The following is a 16,791-nucleotide window of genomic DNA, read 5'->3' as shown; positions in this document are numbered from 1 at the left end:
GGTCTGTGTTGCTTAGTATATCTTCCCAGCTTATATCGGTTAGGACTTGGTTTACTTGGTCCCACTTTATGTTTTTGTTATTGAAGTTGAATTTGGTGAATGCTCCCTCGTGACTAGTCTCATTTTGTCGGTCTGGGGCTCCTCGCATACATGTCTGAACCTCAATTATGTAGTGATCTGAGTATATTGTTTTTGATATGGTGACATTTCTTATCAGATCATCATTGTTAGTGAATATGAGGTCTAGTGTATTCTCCAGTCTAGTAGGCTCTATTATTTGCTGGTTTAAATTGAATTTTGTGCAGAGATTTAAAAGCTCGTGTGAGTGTGAGTTTTCATCAGAGCTGCCTCCTGGTGTTATTACTGCAACAATATTATTTGCTATATTCCTCCATTTTAGGTGCCTTAAGTTGAAATCCCCCAGGAGCAAGATGTTGGGTGCAGGAGCTGGAAGATTTTCCAGACAGTGGTCAATTTTTAACAGCTGTTCCTGGAATTGCTGGGATGTTGCATCCGGAGGCTTGTAGACTACCACAATGACTAGGTTTTGGTTCTCGACCTTTACTGCTAAAACTTCCACTACGTCATTTGAGGCATTAAGCAGTTCTGTGCAAACAAGTGACTCTGCAATGTACAGGCCAACCCCACCCTTTTGCCTGTTCACTCTGTCACATCTGTATAGGTTGTAACCTGGGAGCCATATTTCATTGTCCAAGTGATCCTTTATGTGGGTCTCAGTGAAAGCCGCGAACATTGCCTTTGCCTCTGCAAGCAGTCCACGGATGAAAGGTATTTTGTTGTTTGTTGCTGGCTTTAGACCCTGTATATTTGCAAAGAAGAATGTTATCGGACTGGTGGTATTGTTGGTACTGGGGGGGGATTTTTTTTCCGGCATTAGTATCTGTATCTGTTGGTTTGGAGTGGAGGCCATCGACTGTGGTTCCACTCCAGGAATGACTGGATTTGGTGTACGATTTCTGCCATTTCCTGCCAGTTTTTTTTCCTTCCTGGCACTAAAAAACCTCTCCCTCTTGAGTGGCTGTGGCTACCCAGGTTTTCCCATGGCCTGGATGTTTTGTATCTTTTTGTCCCCTTTAGATGGTATGCCTGGCAATTTAAGTTATAGCACAGTCTTTCCTGTACTGAAGAGGTACACATTTCAGGGTGAAAAAGCTTACAGGAAGGGAGTTTGCATTTTCCTGTTGTCATATGGGCATGGCATTTTCTAGGGTGGTCATAGTTGCACGTCCCATCTGTTTTTCCAGATTTCCCATGCCAGCAGATACCAAGTGCATAGTATGTGCACAGGCTTGGTTTCCGCTTGCCTTGGGTTTCTGTGACTGTATTCCCTGTTGGTGCATGTTTCCCTGTCTTACTTCTATCCTCCCTAGCACCAACAATGGAGCTCCCACCAGTTGTTTTTGGTAATTTATCCTCACTATTGCTATTGGAGTCCTCTTGTTTGCTATTTCCTGCGGTATTTCTAGTTTGCAATATTGGTTTTATCTTATCTTTGACTACACTTGTTTCCCTACTATGGCTCCTATCCCCTATGTGGTCATTTATATGTATTCCTTCCTGCGTATAATTCCCGACTACCTGGACAAAATCTCCAGCTTCATCATTACTGTCTCCCAGGACAGCATCTCCAGCTTCCCCATTACTGTCTCCCAGGACAGCATCTCCAGCTTCACCATTACTGTCTCCCAGGACAGCACCTCCAGCTTCACCATTACTGTCTCCCAGGACAGCACCTCCAGCTTCACCATTACTGTCTCCCAGGACAGCACCTCCAGCTTCACCATTACTGTCTCCCAGGACAGCACCTCCAGCTTCACCATTACTGTCTCCCAGGACAGCACCTCCAGCTTCACCATTACTGTCTCCCAGGACAGCACCTCCAGCTTCACCATTACTGTCTCCCAGGACAGCACTATCAGCCCCACATTTACTGACTACCAGGACATCATCTCCAGCCTTACAGTTTCTGACTACATGGCCAGTATCAAGGGCAGTACCATTCAGCCCAGACTTTTTATGTTCCCATCTGTTGTAGAAAGCTTCCAGGTTTTCTATGAAAGCAGCTTTGATGTTGTCCTCTTTTAATACCCTTGTGATTTTAGTCCACAGATTTTCCTCATTTGGGCATACCCAGAAACACTTCTCTGTTTTAATACTGCTTGTAGCTAGTTCTGGGATATCTGCACAAGGGGCGTGACACCAATTTCCACAAAAATGACAATTTATCCATGTGGAAGCCCGTTTGTTTGATTGACTGCAGACTACACACAGCTTCATAATGATTTGAATGGTTGATTTACTGCAATTCTACATTCATCAGACACCTTTTGGCACTCTTCTTGAACTGGTTCATGCTATGACTGGCTTTGACATGTGCGGGTAGTCTGTTCCATTCCTTTATTGCTGTACAATAAAAGGTGTTTGAAGCCTGGCCACTCTCTGGGTACAAAGTTGTGCTCTCTCCCCCTAGTACTATGATTGCTTTGGTTCCCAACCTTGACAAAATTGGCAGCAAGATATTCTGGACATTGTTTGTGAGCAATTTTATAAACATGATTTAGCTTCAGTTGTTTTACTCTGTCTTCAACATTCAGCATATCCAACTGCTGTAATTCATCCTGGCCTACATGTTCTCTTGGTCCCAGGTCCAGGATGAATCTTACGATTTTGTTCTGGGTGATTTGCAGTCTACCTTTCAGTTTTTTTTTTGTCAAGGCAGAGTACCATGAAGAGCAAGCGTAATCCATATGGCATTGTATAAGGGCTAGACATAGGGTCCTGCGAGCCTCAGTAGGTAGACACTGTGCTTGTCTATACAGGAACTTCAGTCTGGCATTCGCTTTCTTTACTACACTGTTCCCTATCAATTCTCCTGACATGCATGGGTCAAAGGGGATTCCCAGATATTTAACTGATGAAACCAAAGTGATGGGCTCCCCATTACACTGGGCATTAAAATTATTTACCCTTCTCAGTTTATGTTTCGTGCCAAAGAGAATGGCTTCAGTTTTCCCGAGGTGTAATGATAGTTTGTTGTTTCCTAACCATTTGCTGCAGGACTCCAGTTCCAGTGTTAAAACATTAGCTATATCTTGTGGGTCTTTATCTGACACTAACAGGGCACTGTCATCTGCATACAGTAGGAGTTTGCACTTGACACTGATAGGCATGTCATTGACATAACATAAGAATAATAAGGGACCCAGAATACTACCTTGGGGAACTCCACATGCTATCGGCAGGGGTTCTGATTCCGTTTTGTTGATTTTGACAATTTGTCTCCTGTTGCTAAGGTAGGACTTAAACCAGTCTACAGAACCTATACCGATAGCTTGAAGTTTCTTACATAATATATTGTGGTTGACAGTATCGAAGGCCTTTTGCAAGTCTAAGGTTACCATACCTATTAGGTTCCCCTTTGACATTTCAGTTCTCAGGTAATCCATCAGATTAATTAGGGAGGTGTCGGTTAAGTAAGATCTTCTAAAGCCCGATTGATAGCTGTGGAGAATGTTGTTGTCATTAAGGTACTTAACTACTTGAGAGTACACCGCCCTCTCTAGAATTTTGGATATTATACTGAGTATACTAACAGGCCTATAGTTGCTAACATCAGACCTACTATTTTTCTTGAAGATAGGAGTAACTCTGGCCTCCTTGAACCCCTCCGGTACGGTATTAGTGGTGATTGATAGATTTATTATGTGAGCAATAGGGATTGACAGTTCAGAAGCACCAATTTTTAGGAACTTACACGGGATGTTATCCGGGCCAGTGCTCTTAGTTGGGTTTAACCTGCTTAATTCTTTTTGAATAAAGTCATGAGATACACTTACTAGTTGACAACTGTTTGGGGTTACCCCTTTATTTGTATAGTATGTTTGAAACTTATCAGTCTGTGTTAAAGGTATTTGATGCAGCTGGTAGTTTACTTACCAGTGATGATGCACAGACGTGTAGTAGGAATTAAAGCAATTTGCCACCTTAGATGTTTCGTGTCCTACCTCATTATCGATAGTGAATACTATGTTAGACCTATCTACTGGCTTATGGCTATACCCCAACTGTTTTAGTTGTTGCCAGAGCTTTCTGGGGTTCTGCTTATACTCTTTAATTTTTGAGCAATAGTGCTTTGCCTTTGCTCCTTTTATAAGTCTCTGTACTCTGTTCCTCACCCTTTGGAATTCATTTAGTGCTGCAATATCCTGTCTGTTTGCTTTAAATCTTTTTAGCAGTTGGTCTCTGAATTTCATATTATCTAATATCTCAGTAGTCACCCAGGGTTCAGTTCTTCGTTTAATCCTAACCTCTTTAACTGGAGCAATATTATCAAGGATGGTAGTGAACATTGTTTTGAATTTTTCCCAGGCATCGTTTACGTCCGTGCAACTTGTTATCTCTGTCCAGTCACAATTGTGTATTCTATTTACCAGTGTTTCTTTACTGTAGTTTCTAGTTGACCTCATTTTTATTGTCCTGTGTAGGCCTATCATATTCCTAGTGATTTTCCTGGTGCAGTAAATGATGAAATGATCACTAAGACCTGTGGTAATGACGCCTGACTGACTAATGTTCTCAGCGTGGTTACAAAGTATGTGGTCAATTAGGGTGGCTGAGAACTGTGTGATCCGGATTGGTGTATTAATTAGTTGAGTGTAAATATTTAAACCTAGAATTTGCTTATACCTTTTGCATAGCCCGTTATTTTGCTGCTGAAAACAGATATTGAAGTCGCCCAGTATTATTGTCTCGCGATTGTTTTCAAGTCCGGACAATACTCTGGAAAAGTCTTCTAAGAACTGGTGTGTCTAACTACATGTGTTAGACACACCAGTTCCGGGGGCGTTGACCCCCGGAACTCTCTCCAGGTAAACTCCAGGTAAACACAACCATCACCACACAACATTCATCGCTACACAACATTCATCACTACACAACATCCATCACTACACAACATCCATCACTACACAACCATCACTGCACAACATTCATCACTACACAAGCATCACTACACATTCATCACTACACAACATCCATCACTACACAACATCCATCACTACACAACAACCATCACTACACAACATTCATCACTACACAAGCATCACTACACATCCATCACTACACAACAACCATCACTACACAACATCCATCACTTCACAATATCTATCAACTACCCAACATCCATCACTACACAACATCCATCACTACACATATACACCTGGAAAATCCTAGAGGGACTAGTACCGAACTTGCACACGAAAATAACTCACTACGAAAGCAAAAGACTTGGAAGACGATGCAACATCCCCCCAATGAAAAGCAGGGGTGTCACTAGCACGTTAAGAGACCATACAATAAGTGTCAGGGGCCCGAGACTGTTCAACTGCCTCCCAGCATACATAAGGGGGATTACCAACAGACCCCTGGCAGTCTTCAAGCTGGCACTGGACAAGCACCTAAAGTCGGTTCCTGACCAGCCGGGCTGTGGCTCGTACGTTGGTTTGCGTGCAGCCAGCAGTAACAGCCTGGTTGATCAGGCTCTGATCCACCAGGAGGCCTGGTCACAGACCGGGCCGCGGGGGCGTTGACCCCCGGAACTCTCTCCAGGTAAACTCCAGGTAAACACAACATTCATCACTACATAGCGCAAATAATAGAGCCTACTAGACTGGAGAATACACTAGACCTCATATTCACTAACAATGATGATCTGATAAGAAATGTCACCATATCAAAAACAATATACTCAGATCACAACATAATTGAGGTTCAGACATGTATGCGAGGAGCCCCAGACCGACAAAATGAGACTAGTCACGAGGGAGCATTCACCAAATTCAACTTCAATAACAAAAACATAAAGTGGGACCAAGTAAACCAAGTCCTAACCGATATAAGCTGGGAAGATATACTAAGCAACACAGACCCAAACTTATGTCTAGAACAGATTAACTCGGTGGCACTCGATGTATGCACAAGGCTTATTCCTCTAAGAAAAAGGAGGAGTAGATGTAAAATAGAAAGAGACAGGCGCTCCCTTTACAGGCGACGGAAAAGAATAACAGAGCGGCTAAAAGAGGTCAATATATCTGAAATGCGCAGGGAGACACTGGTCAGAGAAATAGCAAGCATCGAACTTAAGCTAAAAGAATCCTTTAGGAGTCAGGAATCGCGGGAAGAACTAAAAGCTATAAATGAAATCGAAAGAAACCCAAAGTATTTCTTCTCCTATGCCAAATCAAAATCGAGAACAACGCCCAGTATTGGGCCCCTACTTAAACAAGATGGGTCCTACACAGATGACAGCAAGGAAATGAGTGAGCTACTCAAGTCCCAATATGACTCAGTTTTTAGCAAGCCGCTAACCAGACTGAGAGTCGAAGATCAAAATGAATTTTTTATGAGAGAGCCACAAAATTTGATTAACACAAGCCTATCCGATGTTATCCTGACGCCAAATGACTTCGAACAGGCGATAAATGATATGCCCATGCACTCTGCCCCAGGGCCAGACTCATGGAACTCTGTGTTCATCAAGAACTGCAAGAAGCCCCTATCACGAGCCTTTTCCATCCTATGGAGAGGGAGCATGGACACGGGGGTCGTCCCTCAGTTACTAAAAACAACAGACATAGCCCCACTCCACAAAGGGGGCAGTAAAGCAACAGCAAAGAACTACAGACCAATAGCACTAACATCCCATATCATAAAAATCTTTGAAAGGGTCCTAAGAAGCAAGATCACCACCCATCTAGAAACCCATCAGTTACACAACCCAGGGCAACATGGATTTAGAACAGGTCGCTCCTGTCTGTCTCAGCTACTGGATCACTACGACAAGGTCCTAAATGCACTAGAAGACAAAAAGAATGCAGATGTAATATATACAGACTTTGCAAAAGCTTTCGACAAGTGTGACCATGGCGTAATAGCGCACAAAATGCGCGCTAAAGGAATAACAGGAAAAGTCGGTCGATGGATCTATAATTTCCTCACTAACAGAACACAGAGAGTAGTCGTCAACAGAGTAAAGTCCGAGGCAGCTACGGTGAAAAGCTCTGTTCCACAAGGCACAGTACTAGCTCCCATCTTGTTCCTCATCCTCATATCCGACATAGACAAGGATGTCAGCCACAGCACCGTGTCTTCCTTTGCAGATGACACCCGAATCTGCATGACAGTGTCTTCCATTGCAGACACTGCAAGGCTCCAGGCGGACATCAACCAAATCTTTCAGTGGGCTGCAGAAAACAATATGAAGTTCAACGATGAGAAATTTCAATTACTCAGATATGGTAAACATGAGGAAATTAAATCTTCATCAGAGTACAAAACAAATTCTGGCCACGAAATAGAGCGAAACACCAACGTCAAAGACCTGGGAGTGATTATGTCGGAGGATCTCACCTTCAAGGACCATAACATTGTATCAATCGCATCTGCTAGAAAAATGACAGGATGGATAATGAGAACCTTCAAAACTAGGGAGGCCAAGCCCATGATGACACTCTTCAGGTCACTTGTTCTATCTAGGCTGGAATATTGCTGCACTCTAACAGCACCTTTCAAGGCAGGTGAAATTGCCGACCTAGAAAATGTACAGAGAACTTTCACGGCGCGCATAACGGAGATAAAACACCTCAATTACTGGGAGCGCTTGAGGTTTCTTAACCTGTATTCCCTGGAACGCAGGAGGGAGAGATACATGATTATATACACCTGGAAAATCCTAGAGGGACTAGTACCGAACTTGCACACGAAAATCACTCACTACGAAAGCAAAAGACTTGGCAGACGATGCACCATCCCCCCAATGAAAAGCAGGGGTGTCACTAGCACGTTAAGAGACCATACAATAAGTGTCAGGGGCCCGAGACTGTTCAACTGCCTCCCAGCACACATAAGGGGGATTACCAACAGACCCCTGGCAGTCTTCAAGCTGGCACTGGACAAGCACCTAAAGTTAGTTCCTGATCAGCCGGGCTGTGGCTCGTACGTTGGTTTGCGTGCAGCCAGCAGCAACAGCCTGGTTGATCAGGCGCTGATCCACCAGGAGGCCTGGTCACAGACCGGGCCGCGGGGGCGTTGACCCCCGAAACTCTCTCCAGGTAAACACAACATCCATCACTACACAACCATCACTACACCATCCATCACTACACAACATCCATCACTACACAACATTCATCACTACACAACATCCATCACTACTCATCATTTATCACTACACAACATCCACCACTACTCAACATTCATCACTATAATCTGAATACTAGTACATGAGGTCAACCTCGGGTATATTATTAATTATCCTGTGAGAGAATTGTCATCAGGTTAAAACTGAGTTATTATCACTATTAAAAACTATCCTGAATATTTGTGTATACATCAGTCAGTCAGCGACGGACATATTTAACACAAAATTTATCGTATATCGCCTACACAACATTCTTAACAATAATTCGAGGGTAACTATATTCTGAACACTAGTATATGAGGAGAACTTCAGTAAATCTGAATAAGAGAAATTTGTAATAAAAATTTGATTGTATAGCTTACTTCGCCTGCCTCTGAGACTTCTTTTATTCCAAGAGGTCTCAGAGCAAGAAGTAACCATGGATTCTCACAGCTCCAGCGATGATGAGTTTGTGGTGATTGTCCCTTCCGTTGAGGATCACCGGAAGCTCCGGGATAAGGTCATCCAACAGGCAAAAGAAGATATGGAAGTCAACAGGGCAGTGTATGCTAAAAATATCGATTTCGGAAGAACCCAATCCGAGGTCTATCAGCATTTTAAGAAATTCGGTGAGATCATTAGTTTTACCATGGAGTCTTACATTACTCCAGAGAGTCACCGTGGCTGGGCTCTTGTAAAATATAATAGGAATTCTCTAACACATAGAGTTGTAAGAGAGGACCACGAAGAGATCAGTATGGCAGGAAGGAAGGTGTACCTTAGAGTTGAGTACGACGTCGATATTAATAAGGCCAAAGTCACTGAAAAAACCCTTCCAGGAACAAAAGAAAGTATGCTAATTGTCGAGGCTTCACCACCACCAGTGATCACAGCTGCTACTAAGGTCTCACCACTACCAGTGATCACAGCTCCTACTAAGGTCTCACCACCACCAGTGATCACAGCTGCTACTAAGGTCTCACCACCACCAGTGATCATAGCTGCTACTAAGGTCTCACCACTACCAGTGATCACAGCTGCTACTAATGTCTCACCACCACCAGTGATCACAGCTGCTACTAAGGTCTCACCACCACCAGTGATCATAGCTGCTACTAAGGTCTCACCACCACCAGTGATCACAGCTGCTACTAAGGTCTCACCACCACCAGTGATCACAGCTGCTACCAAAACCTCACCACCACCAAACCTGACTCATAAAATTTCCTTGAAAAGGGCACTAGTTGTGTCAGAGTTCAGCGATAAACGATCTTCCTCACCAAGAAAGAAAAACTCTGTATGGAACAGAATCTCCCCACCAATGGATGAACCTACTACCGGAGTTTCCCCACCAAGAATCACTGCTAGGAAAAGGATCTCCCCACCAAGAGATGAACCTACTACCAGAGTCTCCCCAGCAAGAATCACTGTTAGGAAAAGAATCTCCCCACCAAGGGATGAACCTCCTACCAGAGTCTCCCCAGCAAGAATCACTGTTAGGAGAAGAATCTCCCCACCAAGGGATGAACCTACTACCAGAGTCTCCCCAGCAAGAATCAATGTAAGGAGAAGAATTTCCCCACCAAGGGATGAACCTGTTACGAGAGTCTCCCCATCCTCAAATTGGAACAACAAAATTTCTACAAAAAGGACAGTGGACATTTCAGATACAAGGGAAAATCAACTTCCAGCAAAAAGAAAAGTAAAATTGTCTAGGAACAATATCAGAATTACCTTTGACAATTGAAAAAGCTTGTTAAAGTGCAGAAAAAAATATATAATATCAAATAGATTGTGTTTTATGGAGACGACGAAAACTCTGGCAGAATTATAAATAATTATCGTTTTATTTGTAAGATTATTTTTACTTTAAGTTAAAAATGAACATAAATATTTTTATGTTCATTTTTAAGTTAATATACTTATTATAAGTTAATATTTAAGTTTGGGGAAAGGAGAGAAGAGATGATAGTATTGAATGAATACTACACAACATTCATCACTACACAACATTCATCACTACACAACATTCATCACTACACAACATTCATCACTACACAACCATCACTACACAACATTCATCAACTACACAACATATATCACTACACAACATTCATCACTACACAAGATGCATCACTACACAACATTCATCACTACACAACATTCATCACTACACAACCATCACTACACAACATTCATCAACTACACAACATTCATCACTACACAACATTCATCACTACACAACATTCATCACTACACAACATCCATCACTACACAACATCCATCACTACACAACCATCACTACACAACATTCATCACTACACAACCATCACTACACAACATTCATCACTACACAACCATCACTACACAACCATCACTACACAACCATCACTACACAACCATCACTACACAACATCCATCACTACACAACCATCACTACACAACATTCATCACTACACAACCATCACTACACAACATTCATCACTACACAACCATCACTACACAACCATCACTACACAACATCCATCACTACACAACCATCACTACACAACATTCATCACTACACAACCATCACTACACAACATTCATCACTACACAACCATCACTACACAACCATCACTACACAACATCCATCACTACACAACCATCACTACACAACATTCATCACTACACAACCATCACTACACAACATCCATCACTACACAACCATCACTACACAACATTCATCACTACACAACCATCACTACACAACATTCATCACTACACAACCATCACTACACAACCATCACTACACAACCATCACTACACAACCATCACTACACAACATTCATCACTACACAACATTCATCACTACACAACCATCACTACACAACATTCATCAACTACACAACATTCATCACTACACAACATTCATCAACTACACAACATTCATCACTACACAACATCCATCACTACACAACATCCATCACTACACAACATCCATCACTACACAACCATCACTACACAACCATCACTACACAACATTCATCACTACACAACATTCATCACTACACAACATCCATCACTTCACAACATCCATCAACTACACAAAATTCATCACTACACAACATCCATCAACTACACAAAATTCATCACTACACAACATTCATCACTACACAACATCCATCACTACTCATCATTTATCACTACTCAACATTCATCACTACACAACATTCATCACTACACAACATCCATCACTACACAACATTCATCACTACACAACCATCACTACACAACCATCACTACACAACCATCACTACACAACCATCACTACACAACATTCATCACTACACAACCATCACTACTCAACATTCATCACTACACAACATCCATCACTACACAACCATCACTACACCATCCATCACTACACAACATCCATCACTACACAACATTCATCACTACACAACATCCATCACTACTCATCATTTATCACTACACAACATCCACCACTACTCAACATTCATCACTATAATCTGAATACTAGTATATGAGGTCAACCTCGGGTATATTATTAATTATCCTGTCAGAGAATTGTCATCAGGTTAAAACTGAGTTATTATCACTATTAAAAACTATCCTGAATATTTGTGTATACATCAGTCAGTCAGCGACGGACATATTTAACACAAAATTTATCGTATATCGCCTACACAACATTCTTAACAATAATTCGAGGGTAACTATATTCTGAACACTAGTATATGAGGTGAATCTCAGTAGATTTGAATAAAAGTAATTTGTAAGAAAAATTTGATTGTATAGCTTACTTCGCCTGCCTCTGAGAGTTCTTTTTTTCCAAGAGGTCTCAGAGCAAGAAGTAACCATGGATTCTCACAGCTCCAGCGATGATGAGTTTGTGGTGATTGTCCCTTCCGTTGAGGATCACCGGATGCTTCGTGATAATGTCATCCAACAGGCAAAAGAAGATATGGAAGTCAACAGGGCAGTGCATGCTACAAATATCGATTTGGAAAGAACCCAATCCGAGGTCTATCAGCATTTTAAGAAGTTCGGTGAGATCATTAGTTTTACCATGGAGTCTTACATTACTCCAGAGAGTCACCGTGGCTGGGCTCTTGTAAAATATAATAGGAATTCTGTAACACACAGAGTTGTAAGAGAGGACCACAAAGAGATCAGTATGACAGGAAGAAAGGTGTACCTTAGAGTTGAGTACGACGTCGATATTAACAAGGCCAAAGTCACTGAAAAAACCCTTCCAGGAACAAAAGAAAGTATGCTAACTATCGAGGCTTCACCACCACCAGTGATCACAGCTGCTACTAAGGTCTCACCACCACCAGTGATCACAGCTGCTACTAAGGTCTCACCACCACCAGTGATCACAGCTGCTACTAAGGTCTCACCATCACCAGTGATCACAGCTGCTACTAAGGTCTCACCATCACCAGTGATCACAGCTGCTACTAAGGTCTCACCATCACCAGTGTTCACAGCTGCTACTAAGGTCTCACTATCACCAGTGATCACAGCTGCTACTAAGGTCTCACCATCACCAGTGTTCACAGCTGCTACTAAGGTCTTGCTGTCACCAGTGATCACAGCTGCTACTAAGGTCTCACCATCACCAGTGATCACAGCTGCTACTAAGGTCTCACCATCACCAGTGTTCACAGCTGCTACTAAGGTTTCACCATCACCAGTGTTCACAGCTGCTACTAATGTCTCACCACCACCAGTGATCACAGCTGCTACTAAGGTCTCACCACAACCAGTGATCACAGCTGCTACCAAAACCTCACCACCACCAGTGATCACAGCTGCTACTAATGTCTCACCACCACCAGTGATCACAGCTGCTACTAAGGTCTCACCACAACCAGTGATCACAGCTGCTACCAAAACCTCACCACCACCAGTGATCACAGCTGCTACTAAGGTCTCACCATCACCAGTGATCACAGCTGCTACTAAAACCTCACCACCACCAAACTTGATCCATAAAATTTCCCTGAAAAGGACACTAGTTGTGCCAGAGTCCAGCGATACACGATCTTCCTCACCAAGAAAGAAAAACTCCTTTTGGAACAGAATCTCCCCACCAAGGGATGAACCTACTACCAGAGTCTCCCCAGCAAGAACCACTGTTAGGACAAGAATCTCCCCACCAAGGGATGAACCTTCTACCAGAGTCTCCCCAGGAAAAATCAATGTAAGGAGAAGAATCTCCCCACCAAGGGATGAACCTACTACCAGAGTCTCCCCAGCAAGAACCACTGTTAGGACAAGAATCTCCCCACCAAGGGATGAACCTTCTACCAGAGTCTCCCCAGGAAAAATCAATGTAAGGACAAGAATCTCCCCACCAAGGGATGAACCTTCTACCAGAGTCTCCCCAGGAAAAATCAATGTAAGGAGAAGAATCTCCCCACCAAGGGATGAACCTACTACCAGAGTCTCCCCAGCAAGACTCACCGTTAGGAGAAGAATCTCTCCACCAAGGGATGAACCTACTACCAGAGTCTCCCCAGCAAGAATCAATGTAAGGAGAAGAATCTCCCCACCAAGGGATGAACCTGTTACCAGAGTCACCCCATCTTCAAATTGGAACAATAAAATTTCTACGAAAAGGACACTGGACATTTCAGATACAAGGGAAAATCAACTTCCAGCAAAAAGAAAAGTAAAATTGTCTAGGAACTCTTTCGGAGTTACCTTTGACAATTGAAAAGCTTGTTAAAGTGCAGAAAAAAAATATATAATAAGGAATAGATTATGTTTTATGGAGACGACGAAAACTCTGGCAGAATTATAAATAATTATAGTTTTATTTGTAAGATTATTTTTGTTTTAAGTTAATATACTAAAGAAAAGTTTATTTTAGTTTATTTTTATTTTAAGTTAATATATTTATTATAAGTTGATATTTAAGTTTGATGAAAGAAGAGTAGAGATGATAGTATTTAATAAATGGCTTAATAAATGGCTTATAAAACCCACAGTTTGATAAATGAGACGCGTTTTGTAATATTTGCGAATCTGTATTAGGTGAACGTTTAGCTAGCCAGTGATTTCTTCAGTCCAGTGCATAAAAACAGTGGCTACAGCACCAGTCAAGAGTACTTTAATTAATACCAGTGTACATACACTGAGAGGCCTACACCTCTCAGTATACGTGCACTGAGAGGCCTACACCTCTCAGTATACGTACACTGAGAGGCCTACACCTCTCAGTATACGTACACTGAGAGGCCTACACCTCTCAGTGTATATACACAGAGAGGCCTACACCTCTCTGTGTATATACACTGAGAGGCAAACCTGAGAATAACGTTCCGATACCTTAGTAAGGAATCGTTCAAGACACTGTACACCGTGTACGTCAGGCCCATACTGGAGTATGCAGCACTAGTTTGGAACCCACAGGAGGCCTGGTCACAGATCGGGCCGCGGGGCGTTGAGCCCCGGAACTCTCTCCAGGTAAACACACCTGATCAAGCACGTCGAGAAATTAGAGAAAGTACAAAGGTTTGCAACAAGGTTAGTTTCAGAGCTAAGGGGAATGTCCTATGAAGAAAGGTTGAGGGAAATCGGCCTGACGACACTGGAGGATATACAAAGGTTGTACTTCCAGCGATAGTACTTAAGTATTCGTCGGATCTAAGAAGACTGTATTACTTCAGCAATTTATAGGACTCTAGGGTAACTATTTTTAAGTGAGCAGTCTCTGGCGAGAACCTCACATCTCTCGTCTTGGATATACGTACAAAGGTTGAACTTCCAGCAATAATACTTAAGTATTCGTCGGATCTAGGGTAACTATTTTTAAGTGAGCAGTCTCTGGCGAGAACCTCACATCTCTCGTCTTGGATATACGTACAAAGGTTGAACTTCCAGCAATAATACTTAAGTATTCGTCGGATCTAGGGTAACTATTTTTAAGCAAGCAGTCTCTGGCGAGAACCTCACATCTCTCATCTTGGATGTGCAAAGGTTGTACTTCCAGCGATAATATTTAAGTATTCATCGGATCTTAGAAGACATCCACCAAAATGCGGATCATAAAGTTGGATTACCAGTGGGCAAATTATGTTGGCTTCACTGCAAGGAGTGGTACCCAAGATGTATATTTTATTATCGATACCGGTTCTCCAAACTCTTTAGTCTCAAGATCATTTCTGAATGGCTGTGAAATCAAGAACAAAAAGAGTTACGGGACAATTGAAACCTGTAGGCTTGTTTTACGTTTTCAAGGATATGGAATAGACCTCCCTGTTACCATAATTGATGGTAATTTGAATTTTGGTCTTCTAGGCATGGACTTCTTGGTTGGCCATCAGTGTTCCCTGGAATTTATGTATGATGAGCCACAGCTTGTAGCTCGTAAACTATTATTCAAGACATTTACTCCTCGGCACATGTTCCAAGAGCTGGAGATCGAGGGCCAAGCTGCAATATGCCATTTGGACACTGGAAGTCCTATGTCAATCATAACAGAGGAAGTGGCCCGCAAATTCGGCCTAAAATTAACTAAACTACGACGTCCATTATCCATAAATACTGTATATGGTGTGTCACCGGTTACACATTTAGTTCTAAATGTTAAATTAAAAATAGATTCAGAGATAATAAATGTTGATTTTCAAGTTGTAAAAAAATTTATGCATCCTATAATCATTGGACTCCCAGTGTTAAAGAAACTGAAGGTAATAAATTTTACAAAACAACGGCATAAAATTTCTCCCGAGAGACATGTTTCTTACGGTGACGTAGTTAGAGATTATACCAGAGGACTTCCTCTTAAACAACGTATTAAGGAAGGTTTTCTCAAATTGTTTGGCTGTTTTGTACATAAGAATTAAACACTTAATTGAACTTTTAAAATATATATTTTGTTATGTAATAAGCATTGCATCAAACCTGCATTATATGGTAATACATGTTTTTTACATAAAGGAAACAGTTTTTTATAATAATATATAAATGAAAACGATATAATTTACATGGTTTTAGAGAATTATGCAATTGATGCCTCAGAAAATAGAAAACTGACAAGTATAAAAACCCAGGTTTAAGTTTGCTGAGGGAACCCTGAATAATACTGCACGACGTGATACCGGAGCCGTCCATCTGTCACCTACAAGTCTCATACCATCCAAGATTTTGTCAATAACAACAGACAGTGATGTTGTAAGGGGGATGGGGACGCCCCGGGTGACACCATAAAGGGGTGACACCATAGAGCCTCTAAAGAAGGTGACACTAATGCCCAAAACAGTGCTACAGCAACATAAGAGAAGAATCCTTCATTTCTATATATCCTTATATGATTACAGAGTACAAATAGGCCTATATAGGGAAAAATAATTGATTTTGATGATGTTTAGTTTTTAGTTTAATATGTTTATTATGCACCCCATACCCATCCTGTGGGCGGTAGTCAAAAGATTACAGAGATACATAATGGGTCCATGGACTGGACCCCAAAGTTATGATAGATGAACTAGTTACAGAGGTAATGAACTCCAGGTAGACCTGGTCACAATCATGGCAAGTTACGAAGGTAATGAATAATCTACGTGCGCGCTCGTGTT

This window comes from Cherax quadricarinatus, chromosome 7, assembly GCF_038502225.1.
Source record: "Cherax quadricarinatus isolate ZL_2023a chromosome 7, ASM3850222v1, whole genome shotgun sequence".
In the NCBI taxonomy this organism is placed as follows: Eukaryota; Metazoa; Arthropoda; class Malacostraca; order Decapoda; family Parastacidae; genus Cherax; species Cherax quadricarinatus.
The sequence above is the reverse complement of the archived record's forward strand: the minus strand, read 5'-3'. Positions refer to the sequence as shown.